Source organism: Rhinopithecus roxellana, chromosome 2 (assembly GCF_007565055.1).
Source record: "Rhinopithecus roxellana isolate Shanxi Qingling chromosome 2, ASM756505v1, whole genome shotgun sequence".
Lineage (NCBI taxonomy): Eukaryota > Metazoa > Chordata > Mammalia > Primates > Cercopithecidae > Rhinopithecus > Rhinopithecus roxellana.
The window spans coordinates 50,381,889-50,400,791 of NC_044550.1; the positions used below are offsets into that span (position 1 = coordinate 50,381,889).

The following is an 18,903-nucleotide window of genomic DNA, read 5'->3' on the forward strand; positions in this document are numbered from 1 at the left end:
ATTTCTGTTTTTGAACATTTGCTGTGGAGTGCTTTACTTCCAATTATGTGGTCAATTTTGGAATAAGTGTGATGTGGTGCTGAGAAGAATGTATATTCTGTTGATTTGGGATGGAGAGTTCTGTAGATGTCTATTAGGTCCACTTGGTGCAGAGTTGAGTTCAATTCCTGGATATCCTTGTTACTTTCTGTCTCGTTGATCTGTCTGATGTTGACAGTGGGGTGTTGAAGTCTCCCATTATTATTGTATGGGAGTCTTAAGTCTCTTTGTAAGTCTCTAAGGGCTTGCTTTATGAATCTGGGTGCTCCTGTATTGGGTGCATATATATTTAGGATAGTTAGCTCTTCCTGATGAATTCATCCCTTTACCATTATGTAATGTCCTTCCTTGTCTCTTTTGATCTTTGATGGTTTAAAGTCTGTTTTATCAGAGACTAGGATTGCAAACCCTGCTTTTTTTTGTTTTCCATTTGCTTGGTAGATCTTCCTCCATCTGTTTATTTTGGGCCTATGTGTGTCTCTGCATGTGAGATGGGTCTCCTGAATACAGGAAACTGATGGGTCTTGACTCTTTATCCAATTTGCCAGTCTGTGTCTTTTAATTGGACCATTTAGTCCATTTACATTTAAGGTTAATATTGTTATGTGTGAACTTGATCCTGCCATTATGATATTAGCTGGTTATTTTGCTCGCTAGTTGATGCAGTTTCTTCCTAGCATCGATGGACTTTACATTTTGACATGTTTTTGCAATGGCTGGTACCTGTTGTTCCTTTCCATGTTTAGTGCTTCCTTCAGGATCTCTTGTAGGGCAGGCCTGGTGGTGACAAAATCTCTAAGCATTTGCTTATCTGTAAAGAATTTTATTTCTCCTTCACTTATGAAACTTAGTTTGGCTGGATATGAAATTCTGGGTTGAAAATTCTTAAAGAATGTTGAATATTGGCCTCCACTCTCTTCTGACTTGGAGAATTTCTGCGGAGAGATCTGCTGTTAGTCTGACAGGCTTTCCTTTGTGTGTAACCCGACCTTTCTCTCTGGCTGCCCTTAACATTTTTTCCTTCATTTCAACTTTGGTGAATCTGACAATTATGTGTCTTGGTGTTGCTCTTCTCGAGGAGTACCTTTGTTGCGTTCTCTGTATTTCCTGAATTTGAATGTTGGCCTGCCTTACTAGGTTGGGGAAGTTCTCCTGGATAATATATCCTGCAGAGTGTTTTCCATCTTGGTTCCATTTTCCCCGTCATTTTCAGGCACACCAATCAGATGCAGATTTGGTCTTTTCACATAATCCCATATTTCTTGGAGGCTCTGTTAATTTCTTTTTCCTCTTTTTTCTCTAGACTCCTCGCTTCATTTCATTCATTTGATCTTCAATCACTGATGATGATCATCTTCCAGATGATTGAGTGGGTTACTGAAGCTTGTGCATTTGTCACGTAGTTCTCGTGTTATGGTTTTCTTCTCTATCAGTTCTTTTAAGGACTTCTCTACATTTATTATTCTAGTTAGCCATTCGTCAAATCTTTTTTCAAGGTTTTTAGTTTCTTTGCGCTAGTTATGTAGTTCCTCCTTTAGCTCTGAGAAGTTTGATCGACTGAAGCCTTCTTTTCTAGACTCGTCAAAGTCATTCTCCGTCCAGCTTTGTTCCGTTGCTGGCGATGAGCTGCGTTCCTTTGGAGGGGGAGATGCGCTCTTATTTTTTAAATTTCCAGCTTTTCTGCCCTGCTTTTTCCCCATCTTTGTGGTTTTATCTGCCTTTGGTCTTTGATGATGGTGACATACTGATGGGGTTTTGGTGTGGGTGTGCTTTCTGTTTGTTTTCCTTCTAACAATCAGGACCTTCAGCTGTAGGTCTGTTGGAGTTTGCTTGAGGTCCACTCCAGACCCTGTTTGCCTGGGTATCAGCAGCAGAGGCTGCAGAAGATAGAATATTGCTGAACAGCTAGTGTTGCTGTCTGATTCTTGCTCTGGAAGCTTCGTCTCAGGGGTGTACCCCGCCATGTGAGGTGTGAGGTGTTGGACTGCCCCTAGTGGGGGATGTCTCCCACTTAGGCTACTCAAGGGTCAGGGACCCACTTGAGCAGGCAGTCTGTCCGTGCTGGGAAATCCACTGCTCTCTTCAAAGCTGTCAGACAGGGGCATTTCCTTCTGCAGAGGTTTCTGCTGCTTTTTGTTTAGCTATGCCCTGTCCCCAGAGGAGAAGTCTACAGAGGCAGGTCGGCCTCCTTGAGCTGTGGTGGGCTCCACCCAATTCGAGCTTCCTGGAGGCTTTGTTTACCTACTTAAGCCTCAGCAATGGTGGGCGCCGCTCCCCCAGCCTCGCTGCCTCCTTCCAGTTAGATCTCAGACTGCTGTGCTAGCTGCTCCGTGGGCATGGGACTCTCCAGGCCATGTGTGGGATATAATCTCCTGGTGTGCCTTTTGCTAAGACCCTTGGTAAAGTGCAGTATTAGGGTGGGAGTTACCTGATTTTCCAGGTGTTGTGTTTCTCAATTTCCTTTGGCTAGGAAAGAGAATTCCCTTCCCCCTTGCACTTCCCAGGTGAGGCGATGCCTCACTCTGCTTCAACTCTCACTGGTAGGGCTGCACCGGCAGACCAGCACCAACTGTTCCACACGACCCAGTGAGATGAACCCGGTACCTCAGTTGAAAATGCAGAAATCACCCGTCTTCTGTGTCACTCACACTGGGAGCTGGAGGCTGGAGCTGTTCCTATTCAGCCATCTTAGGCACGCCAGGTCTCTATCTCTTGACCTCATGATCTGTCCGCCTCGGCCTCCCAAAGTGCTGGGATTACAGGTGTGAGCCACCGCGCCCAGCCTCTTTCACCCTTTTATTTCACCATGTTCCAATTTGTCTCTTTTTATCTTTTGCACTAATTCTTATTCCTTCAATTTATTTCCAGCTTAATTAATGGCACTACTGTTGTTCATATCACCCAATCTGGAATTCTGAGTCCTTTTGATCTCTTTTTCCTTTGATCCTGAAAGATATCTACTTCCTAGATTGTTACTCCTGTGTCAGTGGCATTACTTGTAATCTCTCATACCGCTGTGCCCCACCCTTACCTCTACTGGCTCTGCCTTTATGGCTGAAAGCATCATTAAGATACATCTATCCCATATATCACACTATATTTAGAAATATTTTCTCAACATATATAACCCTCCTACTTAACAGTTTATTGTTAGTCTAAGATGTAAGGCCTTTTAGGCTCTTCCTGTGACTGGCTTTTCTACGTGAGCTTCATCTCTAGCTTTTCTCCGTATTCACCCTTTGTTCCAACTATGCAGAACTACTTGGCCAACCCAGCAGCATATCTTGGGCTTTCTTGTCTGTATACACAGTTTATTTGCTGGGTGTAAGTTCTAGTCCATTGTCAGCTGAATGAACTTCTCTTCAATTTCTAAGGCTTAGTTCAGATGTCACTTTCTCTATTGATAGTTAACTGCCTTTTCCCTGTGTTCTCCATAGCACTTTGTTTATTTATTTATTATTCATTGTAATACTTATCACGTTGCTTCTATTATATTTTTCTACTTAACCATGAGCCCCTACAGGGTAGCATGTGATTGATTTATCTTTCCATCACTAGTTTCTAGCAGAGTACTTGCATGTAAAAAGTGTTATTAAATGAATAAGAAAGTAAATGTTAACATATACAATTTTTGAACTCTTAGTTTATAACCATGTGAGGTCACTAATTCAGTGTTTTTAAAGTTTAGTAAAAGCTAACCTGAGTTTTACATTTCTGAGGAAAGAGTTTAATAAGTTACTTTTTAGTAACTTATTAATCAATTATGAGAAAAGTGTTCACCTATTTGAAAAAGCTGACTTTGTGGGGTTTTTTTTTTTTTTGAGACAGAGTCTCGCTCTATTGCCTAGCCTGGAGTGTGGTGGTGCAGTCTTGGCTCACTGCAACCTCCTCCCCCCAGGTTCAAGCGATTCTCATGCTTCAACCTCCTGAATAACTGGGATTACAGGCGTGTGCCACCACAACTGGCTAATTTTTTTTTTTTTTTTTTTTCCGACTGAGTCTCGCTTTGTCACCCAGTCTGGAGTGCAGTGATGCGATCTCGGCTCACTGCATCCTCTGCCTCCTGGGTTGAAGCAATTCACGTGTCTCAGCCTCCTGAGTAGCTGGGAATACAGGCATGTGCCCCATGCCTGGCTAATTTTTGTATTTTTAGTAGAGACAGGGTTTCATTATGTTGGCCAGATTGGTCTCGAACTCCTGACCTCAGGTGATCCGCCCGCCTTGACCTCCCAGAGTGCTGGGACTACAGGGGTGAGCCACCACACTCAGCCTAATTTTTACTAGAGTTGGGGTTTCACCATGTTGGCCAGGATGGTCTCAAACTCCTCACCTCAAGTGATCTGCCCACCTCAGCCTCCCAAAGTGCCGAGATTATAGGCGTGAGCCCCAGCACCTGGCCAAGAGCTGACTTTTTAAAAAGTGCTCTTAGATGATTCAGAATACTTTTCATGCAAATCACTTATACATAAGTACATGACAGTTGGACTGTTATTTAAAGTAGAAAACAGAGTAAGCTTTTATCAGCATAACCAGAGTTTATGTTCTCGAAAGTAATAATGCTGTATTTATTTAACATATATTGTTTTGATATTTTGCTTATTCTCTCTTCATTGCATATCCATTTGAAAGTGGACATTTATTTGCCTTTTGTTATTCCTTAGTTTGAATGTAAGGATCATGGTAGAAATTTGCTATAGTTTCCAAGTTTATGTTCCTTATAGAGTCTTTAATATACATTTAAAGTTGATTCTGTGCTAAATTACTTTTTTTTTAATTACTTTTTTTTTTTTTTTTGAGATGAAGTCTTGCTCTGTCGCCCAGGCTGGAGTGCAGTGATGCAGCCTCGGCTCACTGCAATGACCACTTCCCAAGTTCAAGCAATTCTCTGCCTCAGCCTCCTGAGTAGCTGGGATTACAGGCGCTTGCCACCACACCTGGCTAATTTTTTTTTTTTTTTTTTTTTTTTTGTATTTTTAGTAGAGATGGGGTTTCACTATCTTGGCCATGCTGGTCTTGAACTCCTGACCTTGTGATCTACCTGCCTCAGCCTCCCAAAGTGCTGGAATTACAGGCATGAGCCACCACAGCTGGCCTATTTTTTAAACAATAGTTGTAAGTCTATAGATGTTGGTGGTCTAGAATTTCTCAGATTTTCAAATAGGAAAATCTAGAAATTGAAATAAAAAATAGAGATTTAGAAATGTAAGTTCTCTAGGTCTACCTACTCTAAATTTATCAACAGTAGGTGAGGAAAAGGATTTCATTCAAAATGACCAAGTAAAAGCATTTGTATTCTATTCTTCTTCCTAATGCTAACTGAATATAACAAAAAGAATAAAGAATAAGGAAGAAATCTTTTAACTTAGTGAAATGAAGAGAAAACAGTAATTCCAAGCCTCAGATCATGAGAAGAGCTGCCAAACATTGTGAACATTGAAGCAAATTGAGAAGTGTGCAAATATCTACAGATTTTAAACACAGCAGAGCTCTCACATGGTAGGTAACAAGGGGACTACAAAGTCTCAGGCAAGGTGAAGCTGCAGGGAAAGACACAGATGTCCTTTTTTTTTTCTTTCTTTCTTTCTTTTTTTTTTTTTTTGGCAGAAAAGAGTGGCAAGAAGCAGCAGAGTAGAGGAGGTAGTATATAGAGCCATCTCCTTGGTCTCAGTTGGTGGAAAGCAGCTGAGGAGAAGTAAACACTGAATCACAATGCAGACATTTGAGAGCTTAACACTCTCCCCTTCTGTAATTCTGCTCCCCAACCCTACTGGCTTCATTAGAGTTCTTCAGCCATATGAAGCACAATCTTACTTCGAGCCTTTTGCTTTTACTTGTTCCTTAGCCTGGAATTTTATTCCCCTAGAAATGCTTAGGGATTGCTCCCTCATTCATTCAGGTTTCTGTTCTGGTGTGAATCCCTCAGAGAAACGTTCCTTGACCATGCAGACTGAAACAGCAACCCTAGGAACATTTTATTTTCAAAGCTCACTGAATTTTTTTCATAACCATCAGACATAATTGATTTCTTTGTTTAGTTTTTTCTCTCTCTCATGAGAATCTAAACTCCAAAAGGACACAGACTTTAGCAGGCTTCTGTTCTTCCTCTACATTCTTAGCATCTAAAACATTGTTGGACACATAGTGGTTGCTTAATAAATATTTGTTGAATAAATTATTCAGCAAACAGTAGGCAACACAGAGTTCCTGTGCCCAGTATAAACTGGGAGATCTATATGAGAAGCTTAAGAGACATTATCAGCCAATAGCAATAAGTGGTCTTTATTTTGAACCTGATTCATATAAAATATCTATAAAAATCAACCATGACATTTATGAGATTTTGAACTCATCAAATATTGGATATTTGATATTAACAAAATGATGGTTACTAGTTTTAGTGACCTTTAAAATACTTTTTAACAAGTATTTTAAACCCTTTAATACACTTTTTAACAAGTATTTTAAACCCTTTAATACACTTTTTAACAAGTATTTTAAACCCTTTAATACACTTTTTAACAAGTATTTTGAACCCTTTAATATACTTTTTAACAAGTATTTTAAACCCTTTAATATACTTTAAAAAGTATTTAGTAATACCTTTCTTTAGGGTCCTTTTTTTGGAGATTCTTATACACATGCACACACACACACACACACACACACACTTTATAAGAGATTATATAATGCCTGAATTTTGATTCAAAATAAGTTTAAATTTCTGACTGTTAAAGAATAACTTAAAAAATATATATATGTCATAGAGGATGTTGATTGTGATGCTATATTTAGATCCCATGGATACATTCCAAAGCCTGATATATTATTTTATTTTAAACTGTCAATGCTTATAATGCCATCCTTTGTAACTCTTTAAACTCAGGTTGAAATATCAACCTAAAAATAGTAAAGATTCTGACTTATGTGAGGGATTGCATACAAAAAGAAAATTGAAGGCCATTTTTCTAAATTACCTTTAGATAGTTTCTGTTTCCAGGGTTATTCTCTGCTCTACCTTCCAGGAAAGATTAGTTCTACTGTTATTGATGTGAACTGAAGGTCTGTCCCAATTTGACTTTTTAATGCCTGGAGAGAAATGAATGTAGTGCTCAAAGATTATGCAGTTGCCACTTAAGATACTCTAGAGCCATCATAGACTTTAGAGATGCATTTATGCTTCCCTAAAAACAAAAAGTAGAGTTTCCATAAGCAAAATGTCTAGTGAGTTCTCCTGTTTTCTGCTTTTTCATTCTGTAATCTAATGCAGGTTCCCTAATCACTGAAAGGAGGTGAACAGTTTTTCTTCCCCATTATATAATTTTATATTTTGGTGGTTCATACATAATAAATACTTTCAAATTATTAATTAGGCTTTTCTTATATTTATCATGGTGTTCTGCGGAATCTGTAGATTCTTCTGGATTCGGTGATTTATGGGCCTAGTTTGAAATAAATTTCAATTAAATAGTGTATTCTTAAAATGACATTCTGTTGTGTATAGTTTTTTAGTTGTAAAGTCATATTTTTAATGCATTAAAATTAATTTGTAAATGAATATTTCATGGTGTACACCTGAAAGATAATAAGGGTTTTTTTTTTTTTTTGGTTGAAAATAAAAAGTACTTATGTATGTGTAGCACTATGAGTCAGTCAGGATTTAGTTGCAGAGAATAGAATCTGTTCTAGCAGTTTACGCAGGAAAATACTTATTACATGGCATTAGTGGCTTACAAAATCACGGAGGAGAGGAAAGGGCAGACAAAACAGATTTTGGACTCGTGGTTAAATTGAAAAACATCTTCCAGTGGTATACCTCAACACTGGTTTCTAAGGGAGCTGCGGCTGTCGGTGTGGATCAGGAGACTGTTGTAGGGTGGCAAACTGTGGCCTGCAGGCAAAATCTGGCCTATCACTTGCTTGTCTATGTCTTACAGACTAAGAATGGTTATTATATTTTTAAATATTTGAAAAAATCAAAGGAAAAATAATGTTTTGTGACACTTAAATAATAAATTCACAGTGGGCACAGTGGTGGGCACCTGTAGTGTAGTCTTAGCTACTTGGGAGGCCAAGGTGGGAGGAGGATTGCTTTAGGCCAGGCATTTGAAAACATCCTGGACAACATAGCAAAATACTTTCTCAAATTAAAAATGAAAAAAAAGTGAAATTCAAATGTCAGCATTTATTTGAACACAGCAATACATGCTCACTTACCTATTATATATGGCTGCTTTCACACTACAGTAGCAGTGTTAAGTAGTGGTAACAAAAACTGCATGGCAAAATATTTGGTATCTGACCCTTAACTGAGAAAGTTCTCAACCTCTGCTCTAGAACACACAGTTTAGTGCCATTGCAAAAAGCTGCCTCTACTGTTGCTTGCTCCAGTCATACTATAACTATTATGACCAGGCAAATAGATGTGATATGCACTGCCTCCCAGCAGCCAGCAGGATAATTACTGGGTACTGGGATCTCTGTCCAACACTTCAGCTAAAAAAGGTACGTATATCATGGACAGTGTGGTCTCTGCTTCACTTCTCCTTTTCAAAGCTTGGGCAAGGCCACGTGCGGTGGCTCACGCCTGTAATCCTAGCACTTTGGGAGGCCAAGGCAGGTGGATATCTTGAGCTCACGAGTTCAAGACTAGCCTGGGCAACAGAGCAAAACTCTGTCTCTGCAAAAAATACAAAAATTAGCTGGACATGGTGATATGCACCTGTAGTACCAGCTACTCAGGAGACTGAGGCAGGAGGATTGCCTGAGTCTGGAAGGTTGAGGATGAAGTGAGCCATGGTCGTGTCACTGTACTCCAGTGCAAGTTACAGTGAGACACTATTTGAAAAAAAAAAAAGGTGGAGCAAGTAAGTTTGATTGGCTGAACCTAAATTTCAACGAAAACCTATTTGCAAAGGAGTCTGTGTAAACCTTGCTTATTTTGTTTTATAGCCTCTGTAATACGTGAAAGCCCATTACAGTAGCAAGGTATGATGGATCTTGAGCTGCAACCCCCACCACATTTATCATATACTGGCTGTAAGAATTTGGAACATACTCTTTGTTTATTAAAATGATTAATTTTTTTTCTTAATTCCAATTCAAAGTCATTGGTTGGTTTTGCAGTAACCAATTCCAATCATATCATAACTAAACATTGATTGCCTTCCATGTGGTAGTCATATCACATGTATTCTGTCTTTTCTTACAGCATTGTAAAGCCAGTATCATACTCATGTCCATTTACTATTAAGGAAACTGTAGCTTAGGGTAGTTTGATTTACTTTTCCTGAGGTCACATAGATAGTGAATGGAGGAACAGAATTTGAAATTCATATCTGCCTGACACCAGAACTTTTTTACTGCCAGCTATTCTTGCTAGTCTATTGCTTGTCCCTGTAATGCAGCATTTTTGTGAATCAAACCAGAATATTTTTTATCACATGTTGAGGCTTTTTAAACATTGTTTCTTAGTTTCATTGCCTTTACAGAAATTTCAACCTGTCTTTATTTCTTTAGTAAAAGGGAACGAATCAATTTTGTATTCTGTTTTTGCATAATGATTCATAGTTTAATGCAAAAGGTCTCTGCGAATGTGTAATATCATGCACAAAATATATTGCTTAGACAAAAGACTGTAGACATTTTAGTATTGATAATATTATGCTTTTATGTTTTATGAGGAATACATGTATAAGCGTCAAGCACCATATTCACTGGAGGGAATAAAAATTTGCTCTTAGCACCCTGACAAGGAATAGAGAGAGACACTGCTTTTAAAGTAGTAGAATATGATAAATCAGGCCAATCAAATAAGGAATCAGGGATACACTTTCTGTGAGAATATTTTGGTGAAAAAAATATTTTTACTTTAGATCATTAGTCACAATATCTGAACTTTTTGAAGTAGTCTAAGTATTTTCAAGGCAAGGCCTTTGGGGAAAAAAATAAAAGTATAAAAATAGTGTTTACAGAGGAAAAGAGAAGTAAAGAAGAGAAGAAAAGAAGATAAAAATATAAGCTGCTGAAGCACTAGTGTGGCCTAAGCACAGTGCTGATGTACTGACAAGCTTTATAACAACCAGCTAGCCAGGAAAGAAAAGAAAAAAGCCCCAATTTTTAGTGTTTGCTGATTGCTGTGGTGCAAATATTCTCACTTTGGCTGGTCCCAAGCTATTTGTAGTTTGACAGCTGGATGTCCAAAATTTCTGAAAACTTAGCCATCGGCTCTCATGAGCTGGTACAAGCTGGATCTAACACACCACTATTTAGTTTAGCTTCAGCAGAAGGTAAGAACGGTAGACAAAGGCAGAAATATTTTGCATTTACATTTTAGTGGATATGCAAGATTATGGAACCTGTCTTTTTTAAATCAAAAGTCACAATATGAAAGTATATTATTTTATTCACAGAAGAATAAGGTTAATAGTTAAGTACTCATGATATTGGAGTTTTTTTCTAAGGTTATTATCTCATTTTCTCATTAATAAAAGAATTGCTCAGAACTCATTAAATGACATAATACGTTGCTGTGTTTAATTGCTAATAGTCACAAACAGAGTTTACTACAATCTGGAACTTCTGGGCTTAAACAGTCCTCTCACCTTGGCCTTCCAAAGTGCTGAGATTACAGGCACGAGCCACCATGACTACCTCAACAGTAATTTTTTTGTTTGTATTTGCCTTTGGCAGATTCTGCCAAGAAATTATTTCCTTAATATTCTGAATATTATTCTGTATTTAATATTGAGGCATTGTGTTAGGATTATGGCTGATTTGAATTAAAGATAGTGGGAACTCCTCAAAGGAAAAGAAAATGTAGTTACATGTATGTAACATTTCCCCTGTGTGTCAGATGTATCTAGAGATACTAAGAATTCTTTGCCAAGATACTGCTCATGAGTCATATTTCTTGTCACCAGTCTGGTTACACCCTTGGTGGAAGATACACAAAGTAAACATGGGTTTTGTGGGGGTTTTCTTTGTTTTTTTTTTTTTTAAGTTATTCGGGACAAAAATACTTGATCATTTTGTCCAAATGTTTTAAGGAAGAACAAATAGTACTATCTTTAGTAGGAACAACTAGAAAATAAAATTGCCATTGCTTTCATAAGTAAAGTTATTTCCTAAAGACAAAGAGCTTCCACTTAATAAAAGAGTACTGGATTTGGAATTACATGTCTTGAATTCAAATTTTAGCTAATGCTAGTTGTTGGATCTTTTTGGCAAGCTGCTTAAACTGTGAGCTTCCATTTTTTAAATGTGTAAAGTAGGCATACCATTTTGGGTAGGAAATAAATGAATAAATTTTTGTGAAAATACCTAGCATTGTACTTGGCTATGAATCTTAAGGCTTTATTTCCTGGACAAAAACTGACATAGAGGCAGGAAATGAGAGTTCCTTAGGGATTAACTCCAGCCTGGGCTACTAATTACTGATGCTGTCCCTTTAGACTTAAAATGATTCAAGGAAAGAATGGCTGGTGTTTTCCACTTGGAAATACTGATTACAAGCCAAAGGGCAGTAACTGAGCTACAAAAATCTGATTGGCTAGAATGGTCTTAGGATAGGCCAGTGAAATTCATTTGTTTTCTTCTGTAATTGACGATCTTTTAAAAATGTGCTTTCTTTCCTGACACTCTTCTTCCCAACAGCCCTACCTCCCTGAAGCTAGATTAGGTTTCGCTGATGTACTTTTCTCTACTCTTCCTGTGTTTCCCTAGTACATGCTTTGCCTTTATCATCCTTCATAATCTTTGCTACCACCCAGCCTCTAAACTCCACGAGGTCAGATATCATGTCTATCTTAAATGAATTGTCATTTCCTGACACATGGTGTAAATGCCGCATGTTCCAGGTTGTTGATATGTACCACTGTATCCCAAGCACCTACTCAGCATAATGGTTAATGTTTTATAAATTATTCAGGATTCAGAATATTATAGTGTAAAAGTGATCATTCTGTACCAAAATTTTCGTCATATATTCATAGCAAGACTGAGAGATTATGCCAAAGTTGTAATGACTCCAAATTACTAATAGGAAATTGCTGAATTTTTATTAAAGGCATATCTAGGGTACTGAACACTACCAGAACCATGTTGGTATTCCCAGCGTGACTTTTTTGTTGTTGGAGACCATGGGTAGGTTTGTCTGAAGACTAGAAGAAACTCAGATTTATTTTGCTATTAAAAGTTGTGCATGGCCGGGCGCGGTGGCTCAAGCCTGTAATCCCAGCACTTTGGGAGGCCGAGACGGGCGGATCACAAGGTCAGGAGATCGAGACCATCCTGGCTAACCTGGTGAAACCCCGTCTCTACTAAAAATTACAAAAAACTAGCTGGGCGAGGTGGCGGGCGCCTGTAGTCCCAGCTACTTGGGAGCCTGAGGCAGGAGAATGGCATGAACCTGAAGGGCGGAGCTTGCAGTGAGCAGAGATCTGGCCACTGCACTCCAGTTTGGGCGACAGAGCGAGACTCCGTCTCAAAAAAAAAAAAAAAAAAAAAAAAAAAAGTTGTGCATTTGATTTAATATCTAATGTCTATTGAAAAACCAGTTCCCTCCCTCCCTCCCTTTCTTCTTTCCTTCCTCCTTTCTCTAAATATTCCTACAAATACGTATATTTTTCTTGTTACTTGCTGAGCAGATGAAATTTATTTTAAGGATTTTGTATGTGTGTGTCAGAGGGTTAAAAGGAACAAAATGGCTGTGTTGATAAATAGCTAAGAATCACTTTAGAAAAAAATACGTGTATCTGATTTAAACATGGTTCAGTTGTGCTCACATTAGCAGCACAGAGAAGATTAGCATGGCTACTGCACAAGGATGACGTGCAAATTTGTGAAGCATTCCATTAAAGAAAAAAAAGAAGAAGAAGAAATAAATAAATGTGGTTCAATTGAGACTAACTTAAGAAATGAATTGGTTGGTATATAAGTATTTAATTTTAGTTGTTAATGTAAATATATTTTTATATAAAACAGTGATTTTTAGGGTTAGTTGAGCTAAATTCAGAAGTATTGCAAAGTAATTATTTTCTTTAAAGAGCTATTAATTTAATGAAGGATAGGCACAACCATTCTAAAGTAGTTAATGTTGTCTTTTGTTAATATGTGTCCTTGTAAAATGTTTGCTTTCTGTCCATGTATTTTTAATTCCCAAAAGTTACATTGTAATGTATTTCATCTTATTTTTTAATTTTTTTTTACCCATCACTGTGTTTCTAAGATGTGTCCAACTTAAATGGATCTGAAATATATACTTTTAAATAACTATATATAGTTGTATATCAACTTTGGTTTGCCTATTCTTTTGCTCAGTGATGGACCTCTTAAGTAGCTTCCAAAAAATTCCTGCCAATGAGAGAATTTCTTCAGAGTGTAGATACAGAAGAGGAGTGCAAGATTCCAAGTGATGCAAAATTGCCCTTTAGATCCAGTTCATTTTCTCACTAGTCATGTATGTAGTTTCTGTCCACATGTCTAAGGACACAGCATTTTCCAGCTTTCTGATTGTTGCTAGTCTATTAGGTGCAAAGTGGCATTTTCTTTCAATGTGCATTTCTCTGAATACTAATTAAATTTAAACACCTCTGTGTTTGATGACCTTCCAGATTGCTTATTCATATTTTTTGCCTTTTTTTTTCAGTGGGATTGCTGTGTTTTTCTTTTTCTTTTTTTTTTTTTTAGTATTATTTGTAAATTCTATATTCTAATTCTTATCAGTTTTAGATATTTTAAATATCTTCTATTGTGTTCTGTCTTTTTTTGTTGGTTTACAGTGTTCCTTTCCAAGCCAAAATATTTAATTTTGAAGTAATTACGTTCATCATTTTATTTTTATATATGGTAAGTGATTTTGAATTTATCCTTTTAGAGTTCTTACTTGATTCATAAGAAAATATATATATATATTTGCCGGGCTTGGTGACTCACTCCTGTAATCCCAGTACTTTGGGAGGCTAAGGCTGGTGAATCACTTGAGGTCAGGAGTTCAAGACCAGCCTGGCCAACATGGTGGAACCCCATCTCTACAAAAACACACAAAAAATTACCCAGGCATGGTGGTACACGTCTGTAATCCCAGCTACTCAGGAGGCTGAGACAGGAGAATTGCTTGAACTCAGGAGGTGGAGGTTGCAGTGAGCCGAGATCATGGAATTGCATTCCAGCCTGGGTGACAGAGTAAGACTTCATCTCAAACACCACCAACAACAAAGAATATGTTTATTCTTCTATTAGCTTTATAGTTTACCTTTCATATTTGGATCTTTAATCCATTTTGAGCCCACCTCTGTATGTGGCTTTAGGGAGGGGTCTAGTTTAATTGTATTCTAAAATTAGTGAGTTAGTTTCTCAGTACCATCTACGTGATTGTTATATACCCTTTTCTGTGACAACTATCACATGTTTGGTTCTGATTAGATATATGGATCTACCTCTGAGATTTCTCACCTCTACTTTGGTCAGTTTGTTCTTACATCATTCTGCCACTGATTTTATTACCATGGTTTGGTAGAAGATTCTTTTCAAAGTCTAAAAATTATATAGTTTAATTTTCAAGTTTCATGATCATTGTTACCTGTTATGTTTCCTAAGTACATTTAAATTATGCTTAACACTCTTAACTAGTAACCATTATGATCCTTGAGATGTATGTATTGTAAATTCTTGATCAGTTTCTTTAATTATAATTAAATGTAATTTCTTCAGGGTCTCTTTTTTTCCCCATGTTATTTAAATGTTAGATTTTGCTTTTCAGGAGACATCTGGATTTGAAATTAAATGAGTTGTTATCTCGTCTGAAGTCTGAGAGTATAAGTGTATATATACTCTAAGTGTATATTAAATGGTATGAAAACTTTTAAATCAGTCAAAAACTAAAAGCAAGTGAATATTTTTTAAAAAACCTAGATCAATAGTAAGTTTCACATTAGAAATAGGTTGCTTTTAAAAACAAGTCCAAATATTTTAAGTAATCAACATTGGTATAGCTCTCAATATTTTTGAATGATTTAGTGTATGTTCTACTAGGAACATAAATATATGCATAAACCCAAATCAACTAAATGTCTTGGAGTGACTCAGTTTTAACCATAGAATGACTTTGTTTTGTGTAATTTCACAAAGAAAGAAAAACTAAAAAGTAATCTATAGCTTTTTGAGTCCCAAATCTTTGCATTCTTTGTTCCCTACCTGAAAAATATTCTCAACTCAAATTGTAATTTTTAGCATGTAATTTTGAGACACCACATACATGTATATTTTATTTCAATCATTAAATAGAATGTTATGTCTGCTTCTTAAAGGTAGTTTGGTCTTTATATGAAACATTTATTTCATGTAGTTTGTATTTTCAGTTTAAGCCACTGAACTCAAAAGCCTAGATATTGGAAATAGAATAAGTAGATTAGAAACTTAATCTCCAAATGCTAAACCTCCTAGCAAATATTTCAACTAGAGGATTTCAGTTGTATAGTCTTTCCCTTTTCCCCAGCTCCTTTAGGTGTTAATTGTAAAATGTAAAAGGAGACAAGTAAAATGAAAATAACAGCTAGGTATGCTTGATCCTTCAGTAATGATATAAAAGGCATTACTTTTTTAGATTGTTCTTCAAAATAATGAGAGTTAGGTCTTATTAGAGAATGTTATAAAAATAAATAAGCCTAGGAAATAGTTCCTCACTGCCAGAGGGGTTTTGTGCCAGTTTATTCAAGGTAGTATTTTATATTTTATTACATTGCATCCCTTCTAAGAAGATGATGAGACTTACCAAGAAAAAAATATGGTAAACTGATTTACACGTTGCAGAATTATTCACTTTAGTTACTTATTTCCCCAGAAATTAGAGAAGCCACATATTTCAAATATTGTCATTGTTTCAGATAGATATACACAATATATTAAATAGCTAACTGATTTAAGAATAACATTTCTCTTCTGATTCTTCCCCAAAGGCATTTTTAAAAATAGATTACATGTGATCAGCAGTGAAATGATGTAATTAAGACATGCCACCTATTGGTAGTAATCATTCTTACGTTTTGATATGTTGGAAGGACAGAGACACGTAGTTGTTTGCTCTCCTTTACGTCTACCCCTCCACTCTTCAACTCCTTTATTGAGAATGTATCCCCCAGTCATGAGAATATAAATACAGTTTTATATTTCATTTGTAGACTAATGCAAAAATTATAAGGGAGGCTAGGCGTGGTGGCTCATGCCCATAATCCCAGCACTTTGGGAGGCTGAGGTGGGAGTATCGCTGTACCCCAGAGTTTGGCACCAACCTGGGCAAGGTGGTGAGACCCCAACTCTACAAAAACTGAAAAAATGAGTCCCAGCTACTCAGGAGGCTGAGGTGGGAGATCACTTGAGCCTAGGATGTCAAGGCTTCAGTGAGCTCTGATCAGTGAGCTCTCATCATGCCATGCACACCATCCTGGGTGACAGAGTGACACTATGTCTCAAAAAATAAAAATAAAAAATTGTAAGGGAAACAATAATACTCTGATTAACAAAGGGTATAAATCTACTAACAAGTAATTTTTGTGTCCCTGATAGTCACATTATGGTCACCTTTTATTTTAAAGTATGTTTAAGAATTTCATAAGTTTCCTAATCTTTTTAATGTGTATATCCCTAAAAAGTGAATAAAGAGCAGATTATATATACATATAATTTAAAATAATTTGAATAGAAGAATTTGTGGAGAAGATAAGTTAGGTGTGTCAGCAGGAAGATTCTCTGCCTCATTCTATCCATCCATTTATCCATCCATTCATTAAGCATCTTCAGTGTGTCAGGTGCTCTGCCAACTACTAAAAGTTGAATATAAAGAAACAGATTACTGACCTCACATCAGATTCATCTTCCAGGAGTGGTAGTGGAGCTGTGCACTTTTTGGAGATACTCTCCACAAATCCTAACATGCTTTTATTATACCTGTGGTATGTCGAGAAATAGCCTCAAATGGGACCAAACTAGAATATTGGCTGTTGACTGAGAGCCTTGATGTAGATACTCAGTGCTTGTTTTTCTAGGTGATGAGGATTATATGTGAATTTGGGATGAGCGGATATGAGATGATGGCACAGGTGTAACAGGCATTCTTACGGAGAGCAAAGAGCTGTCAAAAGGCATGACTTCAAGTCCCATTCATACTACTTACTAACAATGTTTTGAAGATTGCATGAGATAATGTTTCTCATGTCCTTATACTTGAGTATAAATACCTCCGTACAAATGTACATAGTTTAAAACAGAAACAGATAAATAGATCTTAATAATCTTTTTTTTTTTTTTTTTTTTTTTTGAGACAGGGTCTTGCTCTGCCACCCAGGCTGGAGTACAGTGGTGCAATCTCAGCTCACTGCATCCTCCACGCATCCCTTGGGCTCAAGCGATCCTCTTACCTCAACCTGGGACTTCAGATGTACATCATGCCTGGCTATTTTTTTGTATTTTGAGTGGAGATGGGATCTTGCCATGTTTCCCAGGCTGGTCTCGAATTCCTGAGCTCAAGCCATCAGCCTGACTCACCCTCTCAAAGTGTTGGGATTACAGGCGTGAGCCACTGCACCTAGCTTAACAATTTTTTTTTTTTTTTTATGATTGTAAAGATCATGTTCTAGTTAGAGGCCATTAGGCTGTTTCCTGGAAAACAAAGACATTTGAATTCAGCCCTCAAAATAAAAGGAATGTAATTTGACAAACTGAGAAAAAGATTTGTTGAAAAGAAGAGGATTTTCCTAAGATATGGCTGTCTTTCTTGCAAAGTACTTTCAGAAATAACAGTATTGCTTAATTTGTTTATCTTTATGGTATATTTGAGGTGAAGCAAGGGTAATATTTTTCTTTCTTATTTTTTAGATTTAAGAAAATAATTCACAGAGAGATATGTTATTTGCTATCAGATAACCACAAATGATTCTCATGTTCCCATGCAGTCTGTGAATGAAGAGAATAATACACAGATTGAAATAGAGGGATTAAAATAAAAGTATATGATGTAATATTTAGCAATTGATGTATATGTATGGTAAAAAATTATAAATCTTGAACAAGGCTATTAAATACAAATCTTGAGTAAGGCTAAATTGAAAACTATCAATTGAGTGTGTATATGACAAACAGTTGAAGAAGTTCAGTAAGACTTAACCATCAGGCCGGGCACAGTGGGTCATACCTGTAATCCCGGCACACTGGGAGGCCAAGGAGAGCAGATCACTTAAGGTCAGGAGTTCAAGACTAGCCTGGCCAACATAGCGAAACCCCATCTGTACTAAAAAGAAAAATAGAAAGAATTAGCTGGGCATGGTGGTGCATGCCTGTAACCCCAGCCACTGGAGAGGCTGAGGCAGGAGAATTGCTTGAACCCAGGAGGCAGAGGTTGCAGTGAGCCAAGATCCTGCCACTGCACGCCAGCCTGGGTAACAGAGCAAGACTCTATCTCCAAAAATATATATGTATATGGTTCCTTATTGACAAACACTTTAATTATTTTCAGATTTTTACAATTTAATCGATGTTGCTTATGGACATTACTTTATACATCTCCTTCTACATATATGTGAGTTTCTCTAGGGTATATACCTAAGTGGAATTGCTGATTCGTGTGATCTGTATATGGTCAGTTTTACTAGATAATTCCAACCAGATAATGCCGATCCATAAACACTGTTGCCTAAAATTTGTAACCAATTTGTTCATATCTTTACTAATTTGATATTGTCACATTTGATTTTTGATATACAATAGTATATTGATTTCCTATTGATCTTTTAACAAATCACCATGTTCTTAGTGACTTGAAATAATACAAACTTATTATGTTACAGTTCTGGAGGTCAGAAGTCCAAAGCTGGT

The 18,903-nt window shown here is 37.0% G+C and overlaps 1 protein-coding gene and 1 pseudogene across 2 annotated transcripts in view; both read left to right on the top strand.

Annotated features, from left to right (window-relative positions):
- The window catches only part of WDFY3 (WD repeat and FYVE domain containing 3), a 312,187-nt gene that overhangs the window by 86,040 nt on the left and 207,244 nt on the right, over positions 1–18,903 (top strand). The gene's annotated exons all lie outside the window — the stretch shown is intronic.
- LOC115896071 lies at positions 12,797–12,897 on the top strand (annotated as a pseudogene).